The sequence below is a fragment of the Arachis ipaensis genome, chromosome B2 (genome assembly GCF_059453495.1).
Source record: "Arachis ipaensis isolate K30076 ecotype BB chromosome B2, ASM5945349v1, whole genome shotgun sequence".
Taxonomy (NCBI): Eukaryota; Viridiplantae; Streptophyta; class Magnoliopsida; order Fabales; family Fabaceae; genus Arachis; species Arachis ipaensis.
Window position 1 is genome coordinate 26278586 of NC_142437.1, and position 23643 is coordinate 26302228.

A 23643-nucleotide genomic window follows, 5' to 3' on the forward strand; every position below is an offset into this window, starting at 1 on the left:
AGATAGTCCTCATCTAATTCTAGGACTAGTTTACCTCTGTCTACATCAATCACGGCCTTAGCTGTAGCTAGGAAAAGTCTTCCAAGGATGATGGATTCATCCTCTTCCTCCCCAGTATCTAGGATTATAAAATCAGCAGGGATGTAACAGTCTTCAACCTTCACCAAGGCATCCTCTACCAGTCCATAAGCCTTTTTCATAAACTTGTCTTCCATCTCTAGTGAGATTCTTACAGCTTGTACATCAAAGATTCCCAGCCTCTCCATTATAGAAAGAGGCATGAGGTTTATGCTTGACCCTAGGTCACACAGAGCCTTATCAAAGGTCATGGTACCTATGGAGCAAGGAATCAAGAAGCGTCTAGGATCCGACTTCTTCTGAGGTAACTTCTGCTGAACCAAGGCATTGAGTTCCTTAGTGAGCACTGGAGGTTCTTCCTCCAATGTCTCTGTTCCAAATAACTTGGCATTCAACTTCATCAGAAGTCCTAGGTACTGAGCAACTTGCTCTTCCCTAGTTTCCTCTTCCTCTTCAGAGGAGGAGTGATCTTCATAATCCATGACTGCAATAAGGCATTCAAGGGAACTTCTATAGTCTCCTCATGAGCCTTAGTTGCCTTCAGTTCTTCAATAGGGAAGTCTTTAGTGGGCGTTGAATGCCCAGCTGCCCTATTACTGGCATTCAACGCCAATGATGGTTCTTCTTTGGGCTTTGGATACCCAGTAAGGTCTTCCTTACTGGCGTTCAATGCCAGGTATAGCTCATCCTTGGGTGTTGAACGCACAGTAAGGACTTCCTTACTGGCATTCAATGCTAGAGTATCCCCTTCAGATTCGGCCTCAGCTTCCATAATGATGGCCTTGCACTCTTCACTTGGGTTTAATTCAGTGTTACTTGGGCGAGTGTTAGGAGGGGTCTCAGGGATTTTCTTACTTAGCTAACCAACTTGTACCTCCAGATTTCTAATGGAGGACCTTGTTTCTGTTATGAAACTGTGAGTAGTCTTAGAGATTTCAGAGACTATGGTTGCTAAGTCAGAAAGGCTCTGTTTAGAAGTCTCCATATGTTACTGAGAAGATGGGAATGATGGTTTGTTGTTGAACCTATTCTGGGTTCTTCCACCTTGATTATTGTTAAAGCCTTGCTGAGGCTTCTGTTGATTCTTCCGAGAAAGGTTAGGATGATTTCTCCATGAGGAGTTGTAGTTGTTTTCATAGGGTTCTTCAATGTAATTCACCTCTTCCATCATGGGTTGATCTGGATCATAGGCATCTCCATCATAGGAGGTGTCTTAAGTACTGCCAACTGTAGCTCGCATTCCAATCAAATGCTGAGAGATCATATTGACATGTTGAGTCAAGATCTTATTTTGAGCCAATATAGCATTCAGAGTATAAACTTCTAGAACTCATTTCTTCTGGGCTACCCCATTGTTCATAGGGTTTCTCTCAGAAGTATACATGAACTGGTTGTTTGCAACCATTTCAATGAGTTCCTGCGCCTCTTCAGGCATTTTCTTCAAGTGGAGTGATCCACCAGCAGAATGGTCCAAGGACATCTTGGACATCTCAGATAGACCATCATAAAAGATTCTTAGGATAGACTATTCTGAGAGCATGTCAGGAGGACATCTTCTTATCAGTTGCTTGTATCTTTCCCAAGCTTCAGAGAGGGATTCACCCTCTTTTTGTTTGAAGGTTTGAACTTTCACCCTGAGCTTGCTCATCTTCTGAGGTGGAAAGAACTTGGCCAAGAAAGCATTGACCAACTTTTCCCAAGAGTCTAGGCTTTCCTTAGGTTGAGAATCTAACCATATCCTAGCTCTGTCTCTAATAGCAAAAGGAAAAAGCATAAGTCTGTAGGCCTCAGGATCCACTCCATTGGTCTTAACAGTGTCACAGATTTACAAAAATTTAGATAAGAATTGATGTGGATCTTCCAGTGGAAGTCCATGAAATTTACAATTCTGTTGCATTAGAGAGATTAACTAAGGCTTAAGCTCAAAGTTATTTACTCTAATGGCAGGTATGGAGATACTTCTTCCATAGAAGTCAGAAGTGGGTGCAGTAAAGTCACCAAGAACCTTTCTTGTATCTCCTCCATTATTCTGTTCGGCTGCCATGTTTGTATTTTCTGTTTCTTATTCGAAAAGTTCTGTGAGATCTCTTCCGAAGTGTTGTGCCTTAACTTGTTGTAAACGCCTCCTTAGGGTCTTCTTAAGTTCAGGATCAGGATCAAAGAGAGGTTCGTTATCCTTGTTCCTGCTCATAAACAAGAAAAGAAAACAAGAAAGAAAGAGAATAGGAGCTCTATGTCAAAGGATAGAGAACTCCCTGTGAGATATGAAGAAGAAAGAAGAATGAAGATAGAGGAATGAGATGAAGAATTCGAATAAAAGGGTAGAGAAATTTGAAAATTTATGAATCAAAAAGAGAAACTAAAATTAAAATATTTTTGTTTTTATTTTATTTATTAATTGAATTAAAAAGATTTGAAAAATTGAGTGTGATTTTTGAAAAAGAAGAGAGAGAAAAAGAATATTAGTTTTCGAAAATAGAAGAGAGGTGAATTAGTTAGGAAGTTTTGAAAAAGATAGAAAGAGAAAAAAGTAACTAATTAAGAAATATTAGAAAATAAGATAAGATAGCAGATTTGAAAAATATTTAATTTTAAAAATTTTGAAATTTAAAATTGGAAAGGAAAAGTCAACAAGATAAGATAAGAATTTGAAAAGATTTGATTTTGAATTTTAGAATTAAGATAAGATAAGATAATGATTTGAAAAAGATTTGATTTTTGAAAAGATTTGATTTTTGAAAAGATTTGATTTTGAATTTTAAAATTAAGATAAGATAAGATAATGATTTGAAATTTAGAGAAAGATAAACCAAAGATAAGATAAAGATTTGAAAAAGTTTTGAATTTTAAAATTTAAAAGAAAGATAAGATAAGAAAGAATCAAATTAAAAGAAAAAATTTGAAAAGATTTAAAAAAATAAGATTTGAAATTTGACTTTACTAACAAGAAAATACCAAACTTTAAAATTTTTAAATCAAAAGGAGTAAGATTTTCGAAATTTTTTAATAAAGATAGAAAGGATATTTTTTTTTATTTTTTAAATTAATGAAGAAAGAGAGAAAAACAATCACAAGAGACTAAACTTAAAATTTTTAGATCAAAAGACACTTGGTTTTCAAAAATTTAAAAAGAAAAACACCAAAAGACACCAAACTTAAAAAATTTTAAGATCAAAACAAGAAAAGAAACAAGAACAACTTGAATACCAAGAAGAACACTAAGAACAATTTTTGAAAATTTAAAGAAAATAAAGAACACACAAAGGACACCAAACTTAAGCATTGACACTAGACTCCAACAAAAGACAAAGAAAAGATGGATTTTTGAAAAAGTTTTTGAAAAAGAAAACAAAAGACTCAAACAAAAGTAAAAAGTACCTAATCTAAGCAATAAGATAATCCGGTCGAACAATCCCCAGCAACGGCGCCAAAAACTTGGTGCACGAAACTGGCTCCGCACGTTTTGCACAGATAGACCGGCAGGTATACTAGGTCGTCCAAGTAATACCTCAGGGAAGTGAGGGTCGATCCCATGGAGATTGTTAGTTTGAGCAAGCAATGGTTTCCTTGCAGATCTTAGTCGGGCGGATAGAAATTATAGTTGTCACGAGAAAATGCATAAAATAGTTAAATAAATAAAACGTTACTAGATAGGTGTGAAATCAATGGTATGAGAACGGTTGAGGCTTCAGAGATGCTTCTTCCTTTTGGATCAACTTTTCTCACCATCTACTCCAACTTCTGATTGATTCATTCCATGGCAGGCTGTATATGATTAATGCCGGGTTAACGGTCATTAATCTCCTCTGCTTCAGATCAAACGCCGGGTCAGCGGTCATCCAATCTGAATGGGGGTGAAGCTCCTGCAGCCCATTCCATTGGTGATCCTACTCAAAGCGCCACAGAAAAGGCCAAATCTTCCAGATCAGAGAATGCTGCATCTTAGTTCTAGCCTACCACAAAGGCCCTAATCGCCCCGCACCTCGGCTGAACTAATGTCTCGAGAAGTCCCTAACGAAAACATGGATTAGCCGTCTAATTGATGTTTAATCAAGCTTGTGGTTCAGTACTATCCCGTCATGGACTCGCAAGAACCCATGTGAATAGGGATGGCAGTCAATTTACACTCCCAATTCATTAGGATGAAGAATGAAAATACATCTTAGAATAGAATCAAGCATAGATTGAAATAGTATAGTGATATTATTAATCCATAAGAATCAGTAGAGCTCCTAACCTTAACCTTAGGAGGTTAGTGACTCATACTTTACAAAAGGTAATGTAAAACATAAAAGTGGGCGAGAGTTTTTTTTAACAAGGGTGAACTCTTGTCTATATATACTAATCTGCTAACTAAGAATTACAGAAATCAGAGAAACTAGTCTTGTAGTGCCAAAACAATTCACTTTCAGGACCCATTGGTCAGTGTTTGGGCTGAGCTAAGGGTGTCTCCACATCCTAGGATCCTTCTTGGGCATTGAACACCAGTCTTGGGCTCCTGTTTGGGCGTTGGATGCCAGCTGCTCCCTTTTGGGCGTCCGACGCCAAGAAGAGGGTGGAGTACTGGCGTTGAACGCCAGTTTTGGACCTTCATTTCTCAAGAAAAGTAAGAACTATTATATATTTCTGGAAAGCCCTGGATGTTAGCTTTCTATATCCATTAAGTGCGTGCCATTTGGACTTTTGTAGCTCCAGAAAAACTCCTTCGAGTGCACGGAGGTCAAATCCTAACAACATCTGCATTCCTTTCTCTGTCTCTGAATCAGACTTTTTTCAAAGCTCCTCAATTTTAGCCAGAATTTATCTTAAATCATCATAAAATACAAAAACTCAAATTAGAATCCAAAAATATGAATTTTGCACTAAAACCTATGAAATTATAATAAAACTTAAACAAAACATAATGAAAACTATATGAAAAAGATGCCAAAAAGCGTATAAAATATCCGCTCATCAGCAGCCAACTCACCTTGATTCCAGCCTTGATAAGTCATATGGTTATGTAGAGAAAGAAGATAGGATCATTTTGGTCGGATTGGAATTTTGATTTGAGTTTTAGTTTAAAAGAAATCAAGCTTTGAAGATTTGGAACTAAGAACTTTTCTCTCTTTTTCTCTCTTCCTATTTTTGGCCACAAGGAGTAAATGAGTCAGCCTTGTAGGTCTTGGGGTGTAAGGTGAGTTGTGATTGGTTGGCTTGGAGGTGGATTAAAATAATATTAAAATATCTTAGATGTATAATTACTAAAACTAGATGTATTAGAACATACACTTAACAACACTTCCAGAGATTAATATCTGAGCTAATAGTATAAATGACACTAGTAACGTGATTAACATGAGAATAGAAGGCATATGATGAGGCATTAGCATTGCTAAAGTCATCAGAGAGTGCTGGTGTTAAGTTGCACCAGTAAACTGTGAACCCGATTAAACCGATTTCTTGTTTTTAGCTAAAATAGACCAGGTAATATTATAATATTATACTATTATCTTTCTTCTCTTATGAATCAAGTCCGGTTTGTCAAACTGAGACTATTTACGGAAACTAGAATCAAAACTCCTAACTGATACGGTTTAAAAACAAGGTTCTTCGCGATTGCGTTGTTGAACTTGTCTCAACTGAGGTCCTGACTTAAATATGACATAATGACAATTAGGATTGAGATGCTTGATGATACATCAGAGGTGTTTCCTTTACTGATCTTTTAGAGAAATCCGTGCCTTCAGAAAAGATCTCACGTACTCGAAAAACTAGGTTGTTACATAAATCGCTAATCAAGACGCTGGTTAGCACAACATGCAAAAATGTGGTGACATGAAAGTCGAGTCACTTAGAAGTTACCATAGCCACATACTTTGTGCCTGAGGTCAACCGTGTATTCAACTCCATTAGTCATCTCACGAACCTTGAAAACTTCATTGTGCCTATCAAATCGATGCCTATAAATTTTCTTGCAAATTAGTAGTGGAAAATTTTGAGAAGGCATGTACAACATTGATGCGCTCTTGAGCCTCTGCACTCTTTCGGGTAAATAGCTCATTCAAGCGGTAAACGGTTGCCCTTACCAATGTCATCACAGGGAGATTGTGCGCATCCTTCAACACAGAGTTTATGCACTCAACCAGATTGGTTGTCATATGACCCCAGCGATTCCCTTCAATGAAAGCCATAACCAATTGTCGATGATCAATCTTGTCACAACATTGAGTATATCTCTCTCCATGCTCCCACAATCACTAGTGATGAGCGGATATTTTATACACTTTTTGGCATCATTTTCATATAGTTTTTAGCATGTTTTATATAGTTTTCATTAAGTTTTTATAGGTTTTAGTGTTAAATTCACATTTTTAGATTCTACTATGAGTTTTTGTGTTTTTGTATAATTTCAGGTATTTTCTGGCTGAAATTGAGGAGCTGGAGAGAAGTCTGATTCAGAGACAGAGAAAGCATTGCAGATGCTGTTCGGATCTGACCTGCCTGCATTCGGAAGAGCTTTTCTGGAGCTAACGAAGTCCAAATGAAGCACTCTCAACGTCTTTGGAAGGCTGACTTCTACAGCATTCCATCAATATATAATAGTCCATTATTTGCTTTGGATTAGAAGGCCCAAAACTGGCATCCAATGCCAGCTACCTGCCCCCTTCCAGGCGTCCAGCGCCCAAAGAGCAGAGACTAATGTACAGACGCCCAAAGAAGACCCCCTAGCTGGCGTTCCACGCCCTAGAGACCTCATAGCACGTAGATCTTATCAAATCTCAGCCCAAACACTCACCAAGTGGGCCCCAGAAGTGGACTTTAGCACTAAATAGACTATTTTACCCTTACTAGTCATCTGTTTAGTATTTAAAGTGTATTTTACATAATCATTCGAACAACATACTACCATTCAGCATCATCCACGTTTTACTTGTGTTTTTACTTCAGTATGAGTTTCTAAACCTCCTAGGTTGAGGGGAAGAGCCCTGCTAAGTCCTATGAATTAATAAAAGTATTACTATTTCTTCTTCGATCCGTGTTTGATCTATCTCTAAGATGTATATCCGGTCTTCATCGTGGTGAATAGGATGATCTAACCAATTAGCTCTGTTCATCACATTAAGACGAATGTGCCTGATAAACACCCGCGTCTACTTGGGTTCGTGTGAAAAATGCGTGACTGGAAAGCACGAGCCAACAGCTATGTTTATACATCTCTCAGACGGTTAATCCACGACTTCGTTGGGGACTTCCCGAGACACCAGTTCAGCCGATTTCCGAGGAGATTAGGGTCTCCGTGGTATATGCTAGAATCCTAAGAAGCAGCGTTCTCTGATCCAGAAGATTCGACCTTGTCTATGGCGTTTTGAGTAGGATCGCCAAGAGAATGGATTGCTATGCACTTCACCCTTCGTCAGATTGGATGACCACGGCCAATGGCATTCAATCTATAGCAGAGGAGATCAATGACCACGGCCCATGGCGTTGATCACATACAGCCTGCCATAGAAGAAGATCATTCACAAGCAGAGAAGATAGTACTACCAGAGTTAATTCAGAAAGACAAAGCAACTCCAACTCTCAACTCTATTCCTATCAGTATTTTTCAAGGTTGCGAGAACCGAACCGGTCAAATAACTGGTTCAATGGTTTAATGGTCCAACCGGAATCGAACCGTGGTTGAACTGGTTTAGTTAAATATACAATAAAATTATAAAAAAATTCAATGTATAATAGCAATAAACTGAGTTTTCTTAATAGCAGAAGATTTGCTCACCAAACATTTGTTTCTTGGTCTTATTCATAAGCTCATCTTAATCTTAGAATCATTGAACAATACATTGCCACGACCATTGATTGCTATAGCTTCCATATGCAGCAATTATAAGGAGAACTCAATTTTAAGATGTTGTTGTCATATAATTAATTAGTCAAATAATTGTAAGCAATGCAAACTATTTCATTGGCCAAAAGCTAAGGTATCTCCAAAATAAAATATTTGTTTTTTTTTTCTGGCTTTCTAAATTAGGTTGTTGCCCCTGTCTCCAATAGTGGTTTCTTTTAGTCAAGAGAGGCAGCAAGAATTAAAAAAATAAATAAAGCATCAGAAACTCAAGTTCAGAAAGGAATTTATGTTGGATCACGAAATTATCAGAAGCCAACAACAATATTAGTCCCTTCCCAAGACTTCCAAAATTTGATTAACAAAAGAAATAATAAAATTGATTTATTCTAATATGACAAACAGTACTTTCACATATCAATAAAATCTCTGCCATTACAACAATTACAACAAAATTCAGAATCCAAAATTGAAAAACCAGTATAGCAGCCATTACATACAGAACTCTGCATCAATTCATCTAGTTCATTAACAAAATGAAAAAAATTAGTTGAAAAAACTAGTACAACTCACTGCGACAGAGACCAAAGTAGTCGTCTAGGTCACGGCGGTAGAACAGATACCCAACGACGTTGACAAAAAAGCTTACCAGACAAGCAGACAACGCCGACCATGGAAGCTTCGGAGTTCAGATGCCCAGATGCCACCCGTTGGAGGTCCTTCTGCCCGGTGACAGAAGCTCTGATGTAGTGTCGATTGTGGTAGACTGGGAAGGCGGTCGTGTTCATTGGAGTTTGATGAACTGATGAAGATTGGAACTTCAAAGTGAAATTAGGGTTGAAGTGTGGTGGCTGGTGAGTGAGAGAACTGAAGTCTCGCCGTTTGCATAAGGAGTTGCATCATTAGGACGTCGGGTCAACTATGTGGGTAAGTAGGTTGGGCTTCTAATTTTTTTTTTTTACGTAAAGCGGCGCCAATTCAGATCCATAAGTAAAAATCGGTACGGTTAAAAACCTGGCCGGTTTGACTGGTTCACCTGTTAACTACCAATTCAACCGATTTTTTTGTCAGTTTTTTGCAGGGCAGTTTTGGAGGTCACCCAAACCGGCCTGGTGACCAGTTTTTGGTTAATCCGGTTGAACTGGCCAGTCTGGTCCGATTTTCAGAACCTTGGTATTTTCTACCCCTTTTGCTTTCATAGTTTCATGATCATCATACTTCAACCAACTCTATATACAACCTTCTGATTTCGCCTGACTAAGACCTGCAAGATAACCATAGCTTGCTTCAATCCATAATTCTCGTGGGATCGACCCTGACTCGCTCAGGTATTGCTTGGACAATCCAATACACTTGTTGGTACTACGGGTGTACATGGCCCGGCCCGGCCCGACTTGAAGATCCGGCCTGGCCCCGAACACTTTAGGGGCTAATTTAGTGTATTTAGGGCCAGTAAGGGTCTCAAAAATAGACCCGGTCATTATTTCGGATCGGTTCCGGGCTATAGCTCGGGTCATCCGAACTCGGTCCGGTGGCCCGGTCATAATACACAATTAATATTTTGTGTTATTAGTGATGGATGATGGCTATTCTTATGTGAAATTTAAATATTGTAAACCTTAATATTTTGTGTTATTAGTCATTATAAGATTATAAGTTAATGTTTTATGTTTAAAATGGATAAGATTTTAGACTAATGCATAATATTGTGTTATTTGTATTGATTTAAATATTTGGTGCTATTAGACAATATTAGTATTGATTATGGTTATGCTTTAATTTTAGAGAAGGGTTGGTTCTTATTATATTTTTTTAAGTGAATTTTACTATGTGAATTATGAAATAATTATTGGAGATTAGGTGATTTTTACATGTTAAAGACTCGGTTTTCACCCGGCCCGAAGGTGCGTAGGTCTCATCGGGTCTAGGATCGGGTTAGGGTCTAAAAATTAGGCCCGGTCTATATTTCGGGTCGGGTCTGGGTTAAGCCAAGCCCGATGTGGCCCGGCCCATGTACACCCTAGCTGGTACAATAGTACGAAAGTGTGGGGATTCGTGCTACCAGCTGGTATTACTCGGTGTATTGTTGTTCAGTCTTTGAATACCCTACATAGAAATTTGTTTCAAGATAATACAACTGATTACTAATTCAAAAAGTATATAATAAATTAAGAATCTACAGAGACCAACTTTATATAAAAAAATGTTTTACCCATATTTACGATGCGTTTTTGCATGTATGGTACCTTGAATCTTCGTAAGAAGTTCGACGCGATATGCCTGACACAGAAAAGATGAAATACCCTCAGAGGACTCAACGCACTGTTACATCTAGCCATTGCTGCGCTAATAGAGTTATGTTGATCAGAAAGAATACCAACACCATCCCTCCTGACGACATTCCTCCATAGATTATTTAAGAAAAAATGCCATGCATCCGCGGACTCTCTTTCAACAATGGCAAAAGCAAGTGACATGATATGTTAGTTTTTATCTTGAGACACGACAACCAAAAGAGCTCCTTTTTTATTTTCCATACAGATGTGTGACATCAACCTGCACGAATGGTTTGCAATGTTGAAATGCTCTAATGCATGGATGGAAGCTCCAAAATACTCAACGCATTATTTTGACGCCTTCCTCCACCTCAGATCTACGATATGCTGGTATAGTATCTACCTGAACCATAGATTCTGGGTTCTAAGCACACATTGGCATACACCATGCCGGCAAACACTTATAGAAAACTTTTCAACCCCCAAAGATTTTTGTAATTGACTTTTGCTTTGCCAACCAAGCTTTACGATAGCTTATCATATAGTTGAACTTCGATTAAACATTTTCAATGGCAAGTTGGACCTTCAAGAATGGGTCAACTTCAACTAGAGCCCTTATGGCATCCGCAATTGTGTCTAAATCCATTTTCGAATGGTCTTGAGAAATTGTCCCCATAGTACACATATGACTTTCATTGTACCGCCTAATTTTCCAACAACACTTTCGCTGAATCAAACTAGCCAAAATCATCCAATCACAACATTTACCATATTGAAGGTATTTTGTATAAAACATCAAAGGCTCAAACTTGTAGACCCTGTAATCGACCCCTTTAAAAAGGGTGTACTTTCTAATTGCCATGACCATAACCTCCCTGAAACCAAATTTCATTCCAACAACAAACTCACCATCATGCACAAAGGAAATGCCTACAAACAAGGAATATATAACAATTTTAAAGTTCTATAAAAGTATATCTCATAGTATTTAACATCTTAACTCAATAAAATTAAAATATCATTGATTTGTAGCCGTTTTGATTCATGCACTTACAATATCAAGAAAAATAATGAAACTTATTTGTTTCTTTTTTTACGAAAAATAATCTTATTAACAACTACTGTAATGACATATGAAATCTTGAAATATTGAAATAATCAACATTCTTTTAAAAAAAAACAATTTAACTAACATTCTTTAAAAAATGATAAAGTTACATACTTGGGTTTGCAAACTCAAAAAATTCTGGTACGTGCATAGCATCGAGGTTCAAATCACGCATAAAAGATGACACATCGAAAGAATCTTGGCTTGCTACCGTGATTATTAAAGCATGAACTTCCCTATCAGCACTCTCGTTTCCTCTGTCGCTTCCTCCCAACATGTCATTGTTGGCTAAAAACTCTTCTTCACTGTCACTGTTATTTTCTTCCCAATCTATGTTGTCTCCTTCACTTAGCAATGATTCCTCTGATTTGTGGCTAATAGCCAACTACTCGAACTCAACATACAACTCCAGGATCGACACATGAGCTTGATTCTGTCTATAAATCATTAACATCTCTAGTATAGTGGCTTCATCGATCACATTCATTAATTGAAATTGTATTATACTACCGAAAACCAACACTGATTGCCTGTATAAAATAATACTAACTCTTTTTAAAATATCTCCGTGTATGTGTTGGCATAATCTATTTTTCTACTCTACAAATGACAACGTGCAAGAAATAGTAAAAGAAACTGGAGTTCTACAAATAAATTCTACACCCTCAGTTGTATATGGTATAATCTCACCATCAAAATATACTAGTAAACTCACATTAGCTTCCATTACTCTTATAAAAAATTTTCTACATCTGTCTAAAGTAAAAAACTATGATACATAAACTAAAGAACTATGAAACACTACAAGCACTTAGAAGGTAATCGTAGAAATCACAAATTGTAAAGAAATGAGTGAAAGTGAACCTGAAGAGAGGAGTGAAAATGAATATGTATCTCTGACGTGGCGAAAATTGGCGAGTTAAGAAATTATCATAAGAGATACGTTGCAAGTACAATTCTTAACCAACCGAAAATCCACTTATCAATTTAGAAGGGTTGTCACAAAATTAAAATTAAAATCAAAATACTGGGAGTATGAATCCCAGGTCGTCTCCCAACGAGTTGCAGAAAGATGTGCTATTTTATTAATCAGATGTTTTCAAAAATGGTTTAAGTTGATAATCAGGAAACTAAATTAGAGAATTTATGTAATTTTAAATAAAAACCTTGACTGGGAGTGGATTAGTTGGAAGCCCTATTCTTGTTGGAGTACTCTCGAGATTAATTGATAATTGAAGGTTGTTCTGCTTAGTTATCCTTTACTAGGTAGAGGAAAGTCAAGCAAGTTGGAAAGCTATTTCTAGTCACAAGTCCTAATCCTCTCCCTTGGGAGGGGTTAGTGTCAATGATTAGAGGGCGATCTAACAATAAACTCAATTACAATTTTTCTCTTGAGTAACCCAACTCAAGGTTTCCTTTCAATCATCTCCCAATCAAGTTACGGAACTACTCGCTCATTATGAATGTAAATTTCACAAAATAAGGAAGAGAAATACTGAAAGACATAATAAATAATAATCAAAAGGATCAATTAAAATAAAAATAATTATTATATAAATAAATTCTAGAAATAATCCAAGAGTAATTCTGAGTAAATAAGGAACATGAAAGAGTAAGTGACAAGTAAGGAAACAAACTAGAACGACGAAGTCTTGACGGAGGTAATAACTCTTCTCAATGTTCCAATCCAAAAAGCAATAAAATCAAATCCTAAGAACTATGAATGTGTAGAGAGAAAACCTAGAGGAGAGGTAAAATCAGATCTAAAACTAAAAAATATGTGAAATGAATGTTGTCTCTGGTCTCTGCATGTTCCCTGGCTCTAACCTGCTTTTCTGGGCCGAAAACTAGGTCAAAACAGGGCCCAAAATCGCCCCCAGCGAATTCTACAGATTCTGCAGATCGCGCATGTCACACGATCGCGTCATCCAGGCATTCGCGTCATCCAGCGTTTTGCCTTGCCACGCGTGCGCGTCGTCCATGCCTTCGCGTCACTGGTGCAGTTTCCAATCCGCGCGGTCGCATGAGCCATGCGTCTGCGTCATTGCAATTTTCTCTATATCGCGCGGTCGCGTGAGCCATGTGCCCGCATCACTTCTCGCTGGTCATCTCCTTAATTTCTTGTGTTCCTTCCATTTTTGCAAGCTTCCTTTCCAATCTCCAAGTCATTCATGCCCTATAGACCCTGAAATACTTAACACACAGATCACGGCATCGAATGGAATAAAGAAGAATTAAAATACAAAATTAAAAGTCTCTAGGAAGCAAGTTTTCAACCATAAAGTATTTTTAGGAAGGAATTATAAATTCATGCTTATTTAATGAATAAGTGGGTAAAGATCTGAGTCTCTGTATTTTCCTTTAAGTAGCTCCTTGAGGTATGTGAATCGGTGCTTGTTACGGCGCTCTCTTAGCTTTACTTTGTGTTCCTGTCGATCCAACGTTTCAAGTATCTGATGGAGCAGTTGAGTGGTTGTAAGTGCTTGTGGTGTTGAAGGAGGAAGCTCTTCAGCTGGTTCAGTAGGCTGGCTGGTAGTGGCTGCTGGAGGTCTGATATATTTCCCGTTAGGGACATACTAATCTTCTCGTGGAAGCATGGCTTTGGTGTCCCCAGCTCTATAGGAGACTCCGGCGGTTGAGACGAGATCTGAAACCAAAGCGGAAAAAGGTAAGTTGCTCACAATTTGTACGTGTCCCATAGCATTCTGGATGTGTCTTGGTAGGTTCAGAGGCTGGTCTGTAAGGATGCACCATAGTAGAACGGCCATGTCTGCAGTGAAGGAGGATTTGTGAGTGCTCGGAAAAACGTAATGGGACATAATCTGTGCCCATACTCGAGCCTCCAAGGTAAGTGCGGAAGCCGATATTCCCTTAGGACGAGAACGATGGTATCCGTAGATCCATCTACTGCCAGGTAGTGCGATAACTCTGAGAACAGCGTCCCAGTCAAATTGGTACATCTGGCGCTTGAGTGCGGCTTCTTGAAATGAGTCCAGTCCTTCTGGAGTAGGGGAAAGATCTAAAGTTCGTTGAATGGCCTCTTCTGTAATAGGAACTTGCTTCTGACGGACATAGACAGACTGCAGGGTCGGCAGGTGGAAGTTGGAGTAGAACTCAACTACCCAGGAAAGATTAACCTGCCGTGGCTGTCTCTGTAGGAAACCCCACTGTCTCCGTGCAATTTGTGGTTCAACAAATTCAGCAATATGGTTTGGGAGGATAAGAAGGTATTCGTTGTTGTAACACCTTTTTGCCAGGATGGAGAACATCTGCTCACAGTAGCGATTGGGAAATCGTGCAGTGTCCTTTGCTGGGAAGGCTTTCTCTTTATCATCAACCTTTATAATCCTCTTAATTCTTTTTGTTGAGGGTTTAACTGCAGTTGAAGAAGGCTCTACCACTAGTGCTCGTTTTATTCCTCTCCTTGCTGTTGATTTGGGAGCAGCTTTCTCCTTGCCTTTCTTGGTGGCCATCCTGAAAGGGAGAAAAGAGAAAGTATGTCAAAATGTCAAAGGGTAGAGCAAGGAAGAGGATGGTATGGGTGGTAATCAATGCACATTAAAGATGAATGAAGTTAACACATGGTCATGAATGCATGTGAAAAATTATTAGCAAGCAGGCAAAGGCATGAGTAGCATAGAGCAAGCATTCAATGTCCATGTTAAATTACCACAGAATTCAAACTAACAACCTGTTTGGAATAGCAATTATATTAAATTAATAAAATATAAAAAAAGGGTTTTGTGAAAAGCAGGCATTTAGAGTAAAAAGAAATCCAAAAATAGTGCACAATGCCATACGGGCGTTTTCACAAACACATAGCATGCATGGTAGGTAAGCTATTGAAAATAATAAGTGGAACATGCAAGCAACCCTTTTAAAAATTAACATAAAATTGCCAAACAAGTTCTTAATAATCCACAAGCAAACCATAGGGAATAATAATGACCCTACTAAATATCTAACACCAATTAAAAGAAAAAGAAAGAAAAAGAAAAATATAGATAATACAAGTAAAAAGAAAAAGAAAAGAAGAAGAGAACATAAATTAAGAAGAAGAATAGAAAAGTAAAGAGGGAAGAAGAAAAGAAAAACCTTGTTAATGGTGATGAGAGGGAGAATAGAAAGTGAGAAAGAAGGAAGGAGGAAGAGAGGGAAAAAATAATGAGGGGGAAAAGAAAAAGTAGGATTTGGGGAAGGGAAAGATAAGATATTTGGCAAATTAGGATAAGCTGTGCGGCGCAGGCGACACGGACGCGTAGGGGACGCGTTCGCGCAACTTGCGCTTAAATGAATTGATGCGGTTGCATCGGTCACACGGACACATGACTCGTTTTGTGCTACTGGCGCGAGGGCAGCCTCGCGCTCGCACAACTCTCTGTTCAAAACTTATTTTTGCCAAAATCCAGGGTGACGCGGTCGCGTGATCGACGCGATCGCGTGAGTGGCCATTATAGGGATATGATGCGGACGCGTGAGCCATGCGTCCGTGTGGTAAGGCTTGTGCGTTCAGCACCAGTCCAGCACCACTCTAGCACAACTTTCGGTCGTGCACCCTTTCTTACGTCGATTTCCAGGTCACGCGGCCGCGTGAGTGACGCGGACGCGTGGGAGGCATTTTTCCCATGTGACGCAGACGCGTCAGCGACGCGGTCGCGTGAGATGATTTGTGCCAAAGGCACGCCTCCAGCCACGCTTTCGCGTGACTCTCTGTTCGATTAATTATTCTCTCTGAGCCACCTGCGACGCGGACGCGTCGGCGACGCTGTCGCGTCGCGGCTCTCCCTCTTTTTTTTCTTTTTTTTTTAAATAAAAATATGCAAATGCAGATGCAAACTAAATGTACTAATAAAGAGAAGAGTTATTGAATAAGAAAACTAAGAATAAAGAAAGGAACGATCATACCATGGTGGGTTGTCTCCCACCTAGCACTTTGCTTTAACGTCCTTAAGTTGGACGCTCCACTAGCTCAGTCTTCAGCTGTGAGTGGATCCTCCAAGAGGAAGATATCTAACTCCTTGTTTTTCGTCACCTTCTCACCATGATATAGCTTCAGACGATGTCCATTCACTTTGATGAGTTCAGAGCTTGAAGGGTGACTTAAGTGAAAAACTCCGTACGGCTCAGCCTTCTCTACTCTATATGGACCTTCCCATTTTGATCTCAACTTGCCTGGCATGAGCCTCAGTCTAGATTTGTAAAGGAGGACTAAGTCTTCAGGTTAGAACTCTTTCCTCTTGATGTGCTGATTATGTACAGCCTTCATCTTTTCCTTGTACAGCCTTGAGTTCTCATAAGCTTCCAGGCGAAGGCTTTCCAATTCTTGCAGTTGCAACTTCCTTTCAGCTCAGGCTTTCTCAAATCCCATGTTGCACTCCTTTACTACCCAAAAGGCTTTGTGCTCTACTTCAACTGGGAGATGACAGGCTTTTCCATAAACTAAGCGAAAGGGACTCATCCCAATGGGTGTCTTGTATGCTGTTCTGTATGCCCAAAGTGCATCTTGTAGCCTGGTACTCCAGTCTCTTCGATGAGGTTTGACTATCTTCTGCAATATGCGCTTTATCTCTCTGTTTGACACCTCGGCTTGCCCATTAGCCTGAGGATGGTAGGCTGTTGCTACTTTATGAATTATCCCATGCTTCTTCAGTAATCCTGTTAGTCTCCTGTTACAAAAATGGGTGCCTTGATCGCTCACGATTGCTCGTGGTGATCCAAAGCGACAAATAATGTGGTTTCTCACAAAGGAAACAACAGTGTTAGCATCATCAATGCGGGTAGGAATTGCTTCCACTCATTTGGAAACATAATCTACAGCTAACAATATATAAAAATAACCATTAGAATTTGGAAATGGACCCATGAAGTCAATGCTCCAAACATAAAAAATTTCACAGAAAAGCATAATTTATTGAGGCATCTCATCCTTCTTGGATATATTACCAACTTTTTGGCATGGGAAACAAGATTTACAAAATTCAGCAGCGTTTCTAAAAAGAGTAGGCCACCAGAATCCGCAGTCTAAGATTTTTCTAGCTGTTCTTTGAGGGCCGAAATGTCCTCCACTCTCAGATGAGTGACAGGCCTCTAAGATGGACTGGAATTTTGATTGAGGTATACACCTTTTAATTACCTGGTCAGTGCCACATCTCCATAAATATAGGTCATCCCATATATAATATTTAGACTCACTTTTCAGCTTTTCTCTTTGATGCTTAGTAAAGTTTAGAGGAAAAGTGCGGCTAACTAGATAATTAGCTACAGGTGCATACCAAGGGACTACCTCAGATACTGTTTGCAGGTTATCAAAAGGGAAATTATCAGCTATAGGAGTGGAATCATCCTTAATGTGCTCAAGATGACTCAAGTGGTCTGCCACTAAATTCTGGTTTCCACTCATATCCTTTATTTCTAAATCAAATTCTTGTAGTAGCAGTATCCAACGTATAAGCCTTGGTTTGGATTCCTTTTTAGCTAATAAATACTTTAGAGCTGCGTGGTCTGAATACACTACTACTTTAGTACCAAGTAAATAGGCTCAGAATTTATCCAGAGCAAAAACAATAGCAAGAAGCTCTTTCTCAGTAGTAGTATAATTAGACTGAGTAGTGTCTAAAGTTTTAGACGCATAAGCAATTACAAAGGGGTCCTTACCTTCACGCTGAGCCAGCGCTGCTCCTACTGCATGGTTGGAGGCGTCGCACATGATTTCGAATGGCTGGCTCCAGTCAGGTCCTATTATAATTGGAGCTTGAGTCAGGACAGTTTTTAGTTTATCAAACGCTTGTTTGCAATCCTCGCTGAACTCGAACTCAATATCTTTCTGCAGTAATCTGGATAAGGGAAGTGCTACCTTACTAAAGTCCTTAATGAACCTCCGGTAAAAACCTGCATGGCCAAGGAACGAATGGACTTCCCTCACAGAGGAGGGGTAAGACAAACTAGAAATAACATCCACCTTTGCTGGATCTACAGAAATGCCAGTATTAGATACAACATGTCCTAGTACAATCCCTTCTTTAACCATAAAGTGACATTTTTCAAAATTTAAAACAAGGTTTGTACTGACACATCTATCTAATACTCTAGATAAACTATCTAAGCAAAGGCTAAAAGAATCACCATAAACGCTAAAATCATCCATAAAAACCTCCATACACTCCTCAATAAGATCAGAGAAAAGACTCATCATGCACCTTTGGAAAGTAGCTGGTGCATTGCACAAGCCAAAGGGCATTCTCTTATAAGCATAAGTCCCAAAAGGACATGTAAAAGTAGTCTTTTCCTGATCTTCAGGAGCTATATGAATTTGGAAATAACCTGTGTAACCATCTAAAAAGCAATAATGCGATTTACTTGACAGGCGATCCAGCATTTGATCAATGAATGGAAGAGGATAGTGATCCTTACGAGTGGCCTGGTTTAGGCGCCTGTAATCAATGCAGACCCTCCAGGCGTTCTGTACTCTGGTTGCTATGAGCTCTCCATGCTCATTTTTCACTGTAGTGACTCCAGACTTCTTGGGTACCACTTGTACTGGGCTTACCCATTCACTATCTGAGATGGGGTAGATGATATCTGCCTCTAGTAGTCTGGTCACTTCCTTTTTGACAACCTCTAAGATAGTGGGATTCAGTCTTCTCTGGGGTTGACGAACAGGTCTAGCTCCCTCTTCTAAAAATATTCTGTGCTCACAAACTTGAGGGTTGATGCCTACTATGTCTACCAAACTCCACCCAATTGCCTTCTTGTGCCTCCTCAGCACACTAAGTAACTGCTCTTCTTGTTGAGAGGTGAGTTCCCGTGCAATGATAACTGGAAACTTCTGCTTGTCCTCAAGGTAAGTATATTTGAGGTGTGGAGGGAGGGGTTTTAATTCTAACTTCGGCTCATGGCTAGGCTCTGGATTGTCTGGAGTTGGTGACAATGGTAAAGTACTTTCATTGTCCTCAGAAAGTGTCCCCACACTCGGACCTTGTCCTATGTACTTTTCTTCTAACTCCTCCTGGTGAATTTCAGCTACGGTTTCATCTATAATGTCACACTGGAGGATAGAATGATCTTCTGGAGGGTGCTTCGTAACTCCATTCAGATTGAAGCTTACTACTCGGCCGTCTATTTCAAAAGAATATGTTCCTGAAAAAGCATCCAATTTGAACTTCGAGGTCTTCAGGAATGGTCTTTCGAGTAGGATTGATGATGGCTTCTCTGAGTCATTTTGGGGCATCTCCAGGATATAAAAATCAATGGGGAATGTGAGCCCCTTAATGCCCACTAATACATCTTCAACAACTCCAGCCACTGTAATAATGCTTTTATCTGCTAACACAAAATGAGCTGCCGACCTTTTTAAGGGAGGGAGCCTCAAAATATCACATATAGACAAAGGCATTATACTCACACACGCTCCTAAATCACACATGCAGTCAGAAAATACTACACCACCAATAGTACAATTAACCATACATGGACCTGGATCACTACACTTTTCAGGTATACCTCCCATTAAAACAGATATAGAACTACCTAAAGGAATAGTTTCTAATTCATTAATTTTGTCTTTATGTATACATAAATCTTTTAAAAACTTTGCGTATTTAGGTACTTGTTGAATAACATCAAAAAGGGGAACAGTTACCTCAACCTTTTTGAATATTTCTACCATTTTGGGATCAGGTTCCAACTGCTTCCTGGGCTTCCTTGCAAGTTGTGGAAATGGAATAGGAATGGCATTTTCTGCAGTGTTTGCGCCCTTTGGTGCTTCTTCTTGTGATTGAGCTTCTTCTTCTTCAGCCGTGTCCTGTATATCCTCTTCCTCCTCAATATCTTCTATTTCCACTACCTCTTCAGCTGAGGTGTGTTCTGGTGGGCTTGACTCCTCCTGATTCCTCTCTTGCAATGTGGTTCCGGACCTTAGGGTGTTGGCATTAATGCCACCCTTTGGATTGGGTAAGGGTTGAGAAGGAATTCCACTGGAGCTTACCTGTTGAGTGTTTGAAGTATTGGGTGGTGCCAGCTGAGAGATGAGAGCTTGTATAGCGGACGCTAGGCCATTAAGTGAACTTTCCTTGTTCCTTTGTGCTTGTGCAATGGATTGAAGAGTATTGTCACTCGGAGAGGAATTAGATTGAGTGATCTGCAGAACTTGTTGTTGGTTGTGTTGTGGTCCTTGGGACTGCCTCAGGTGAGGTACTCTGTAAGGCTGGTTCTGGTTCTGCTGCCTGTTGTTGTTATTATTCCACCTCTGATATCTTTGATTATCTCTGCCTCCTCTGTTATTGTTGTCCCTCCAATTCTGGTTAGAATTGTCTCTCCAATTCTGGTTAGAGTTGTCCTGCCATCCATGGCTGTAACTGCCACCTTGATTGTACCCTTGGTTGGGGTGGTCATAGAAGTTATGAGTGGCTGCCACAGTGTTGTCTTCCTGCTGGAGCTGCGGACATTCATCAGTATAATGGCTGTAATCGGCACAGATTCCATACACTCTCTGTGGGACTAACTGTTGGCTTTGCTGTGCTTGTTGTTGACTCAACTGCATCTGCTTTAGTAAGTTGGTCATTTCACATATACTCTGAGCCAGAGTAGTAGTTTCTTTGCTAGAAGATACCTCTGCAACAGCCTTTGAGCGGCTTTGTTTCTGCCTATGATTCCTTGTAGACTCAGCCAAGTCGCTGATCAATTGCCATGCCTCATCATTGGTCTTGTACTTTTTCATAGACCCATTGCTAGCACTTTCCAATGTGGTCTTATCTTGGGGCCTCATGCCCTGTGTGACGTAGCCGAGAAACACTATCTTGTCAATCATATGGTGGGGGCATGTTTCCAGAAGGTTGTTGAAGCGCTCCCAGTATTCATAGAGAGTCTCGGATTTGTCCTGAACAATCATGGAAATATCTTTTCTCAGTTTATCAGTAACTTCAGCTGGGAAGAATTTTTCCAAAAATTCTCTTCTAAGCGTATCCCAGTCAGAAACGGTTGCTGCGGGTTGAGTGTAGTACCACTATCTTGCCTTTCCCTCAAGAGAGAACGGGAAAGCTTTCAACAGAATAGAAGTTTCATCTGCACCATCGCGCCTGACAGTAGAACAAGCTGCTTGGAAATCCCTCAGGTGCTTGATAGGCTCTTGAGCAGGTGAGCCATGAAACTTAGGCATCAAGTTGAGCAGTGCAGTCTTTATTTCAAAGTCTGTAGACACTGCTGGGTGATGCGCTTGAAATGGTTGCATTGTAAAATCAGGGGCTCCAGCCTCTTGGATAGTAATTCTCCTAGGAGCTGCCATGTCACCTACACGTAAATCAACCGAATCAGCAGAAAGGGAGCTTGTTTCTTCCTCAAGTGACGTTTCAGATTCATCCTCAGAGAGGACTAACCGACGCCGAGCTTGCCTTATTCATGAGATAGTTCTTTCAATCTCAGGATCAAATATTGGAAAGCTTGGATCAGGAAGTGAACGCATTATTTAACGAAAGAAACATGTAGCTCATAGTAGCAAAAATAAAATGCAATGCAAATAAATAAATTCCAATCAATAGCTTAGCACTCTATTGCAACTCCCCGGCAACGGCGCCAAAAATTGACGTGGCGGAAATTGGCGAGTTAAGAAATTATTATAAGAGATACGTTGCAAGTACAGTTCTTAACCAACCGAAAATCCACTTATCAATTTAGAAGGGTTGTCAGAAAATTAAAATTAAATTGAAAATACTGGGAGTATGAATCCCAGGTCGTCTCCCAACGAGTTGCAGAAAGATGTGCTATTTTATTAATCAGATGTTTTCAAAAATGGTTTGAGTTGATAAACAGGAAACTAAATTAGAGAATTTATGTAATTTTAAATAAAAACCTTGACTGGGAGTAGATTAGTTGGAAGCCCTATTCTTGTTAGAGTACTCTCGAGATTAATTGATAAGTGAAGGTTGTTCTGCTTAGTTATCCTTTACTAGGTAAAGGAAAGTCAAGCAAGTTGGAAAGCTATTTCTAGTCACAAGTCCTAATCCTCTCCCTTGGGAGGGGCTAGTGTCAATGATTAGAGGGCGATCCAATAATAAACTCAATTACAATTTTTCTCTTGAGTAACCCAACTCAAGGTTTCCTTTCAATCATCTCCCAATCAAGTTATGGAACTACTCGCTCATTATGAATGTAAATTTCACAAAATAAGGAAGAGAAATACTGAAAGACATAATAAATAATAATCAAAAGGATCAATTAAAATAAAAATAATTCTTATATAAATAAATTCTAGAAATAATCCAAGAGTAATTCTGAGTAAATAAGGAACATGAAAGAGTAAGTGACAAGTAAGGAAACAAACTAGAACGACGAAGTCTTGACGGAGGTAATAACTCTTCTCAATGTTCCAATCCAAAAAGCAATAAAATCAAATCCTAAGAACTATGAATGTGTAGAGAGAAAACCTAGAGGAGAGGTAAAATCAGATCTAAAACTAAAAATTATGTGGACCGAATGTTGTCTCTAGTATCTGCATGTTCCCTGGCTCTAATCTGCTTTTCTAGGCCGAAAACTGGGTCAAAACAGGGCCCAAAATTGCCCCCAGCGAATTCTGTAGATTCTACAGATCGCACATGTCACGCGATCGCGTCATCTAGGCGTTCGCTTCATCCAGCGTTTTGCCTTGCCACGCGTGCGCGTCGTCAACGCCTTCGCGTCACTGGTGCAGTTTTCAATCCGCGCGGTCGCGTGAGCCATGCGTCTGCGTCATTTCAATTTCCTCTATATCGTGCGGTCGCGTGAGCCATGCGCCCGCGTCACTTCTCGCTGGTCATCTCCTTAATTTCTTGTGTTCCTTCCATTTTTGCAAGCTTCCTTTCCAATCTCCAAGTCATTCATGCCCTATAGACCCTGAAATACTTAACACACAGATCACAGCATCGAATGAAATAAAGGAGAATTAAAATACAAAATTAAAAGTCTCTAGGAAGCAAGTTTTCAACCATAAAGTATTTTTAGGAAGGAATTATAAATGCATGCTTATTTAATGAATAAGTGGGTAAAGATTTGATAAAACCATACAATTAAATACAATATAAACCATAAAATAATGGTTTATCAATCTCATTAAACCAGTTAACTCTTTATATAGGAAAGTAAAAATTAATTTTTTTAATCGTTTTCTCTACAAAATAATTAAATTTGTCCAAAAAATATATTAAAATATCAATATTTTGCACACAACCAGAGAATGAATTCATCGGATTGATTTGATAAATTAAGCTTCTCACTCTCGCAGTTAATTGTTTAATTTATTATTTAAAAAACCTTAAAAAAGCTTTTTCGCACTAAGCAATATGCATTGAAAGAAGCTCTTTTGGCAGGAGCTTCTTGCATTGTGCGAG

At 39.2% G+C, this 23643-nt stretch overlaps 2 non-coding genes across 2 annotated transcripts; both read left to right on the forward strand.

Annotated features, from left to right (window-relative positions):
- The first annotated feature begins 1616 nt into the window (after positions 1-1616).
- On the forward strand, positions 1617-1720 carry LOC148573373 (small nucleolar RNA R71). The gene has a single exon (XR_015906262.1). It is a non-coding gene; the product is annotated as a small nucleolar RNA R71 (small nucleolar RNA).
- A 19366-nt stretch (positions 1721-21086) lies between these two features.
- On the forward strand, positions 21087-21194 carry LOC148573374 (small nucleolar RNA R71). Its single transcript, XR_015906138.1, has one exon. It is a non-coding gene; the product is annotated as a small nucleolar RNA R71 (small nucleolar RNA).
- Positions 21195-23643: the final 2449 nt, after the last annotated feature.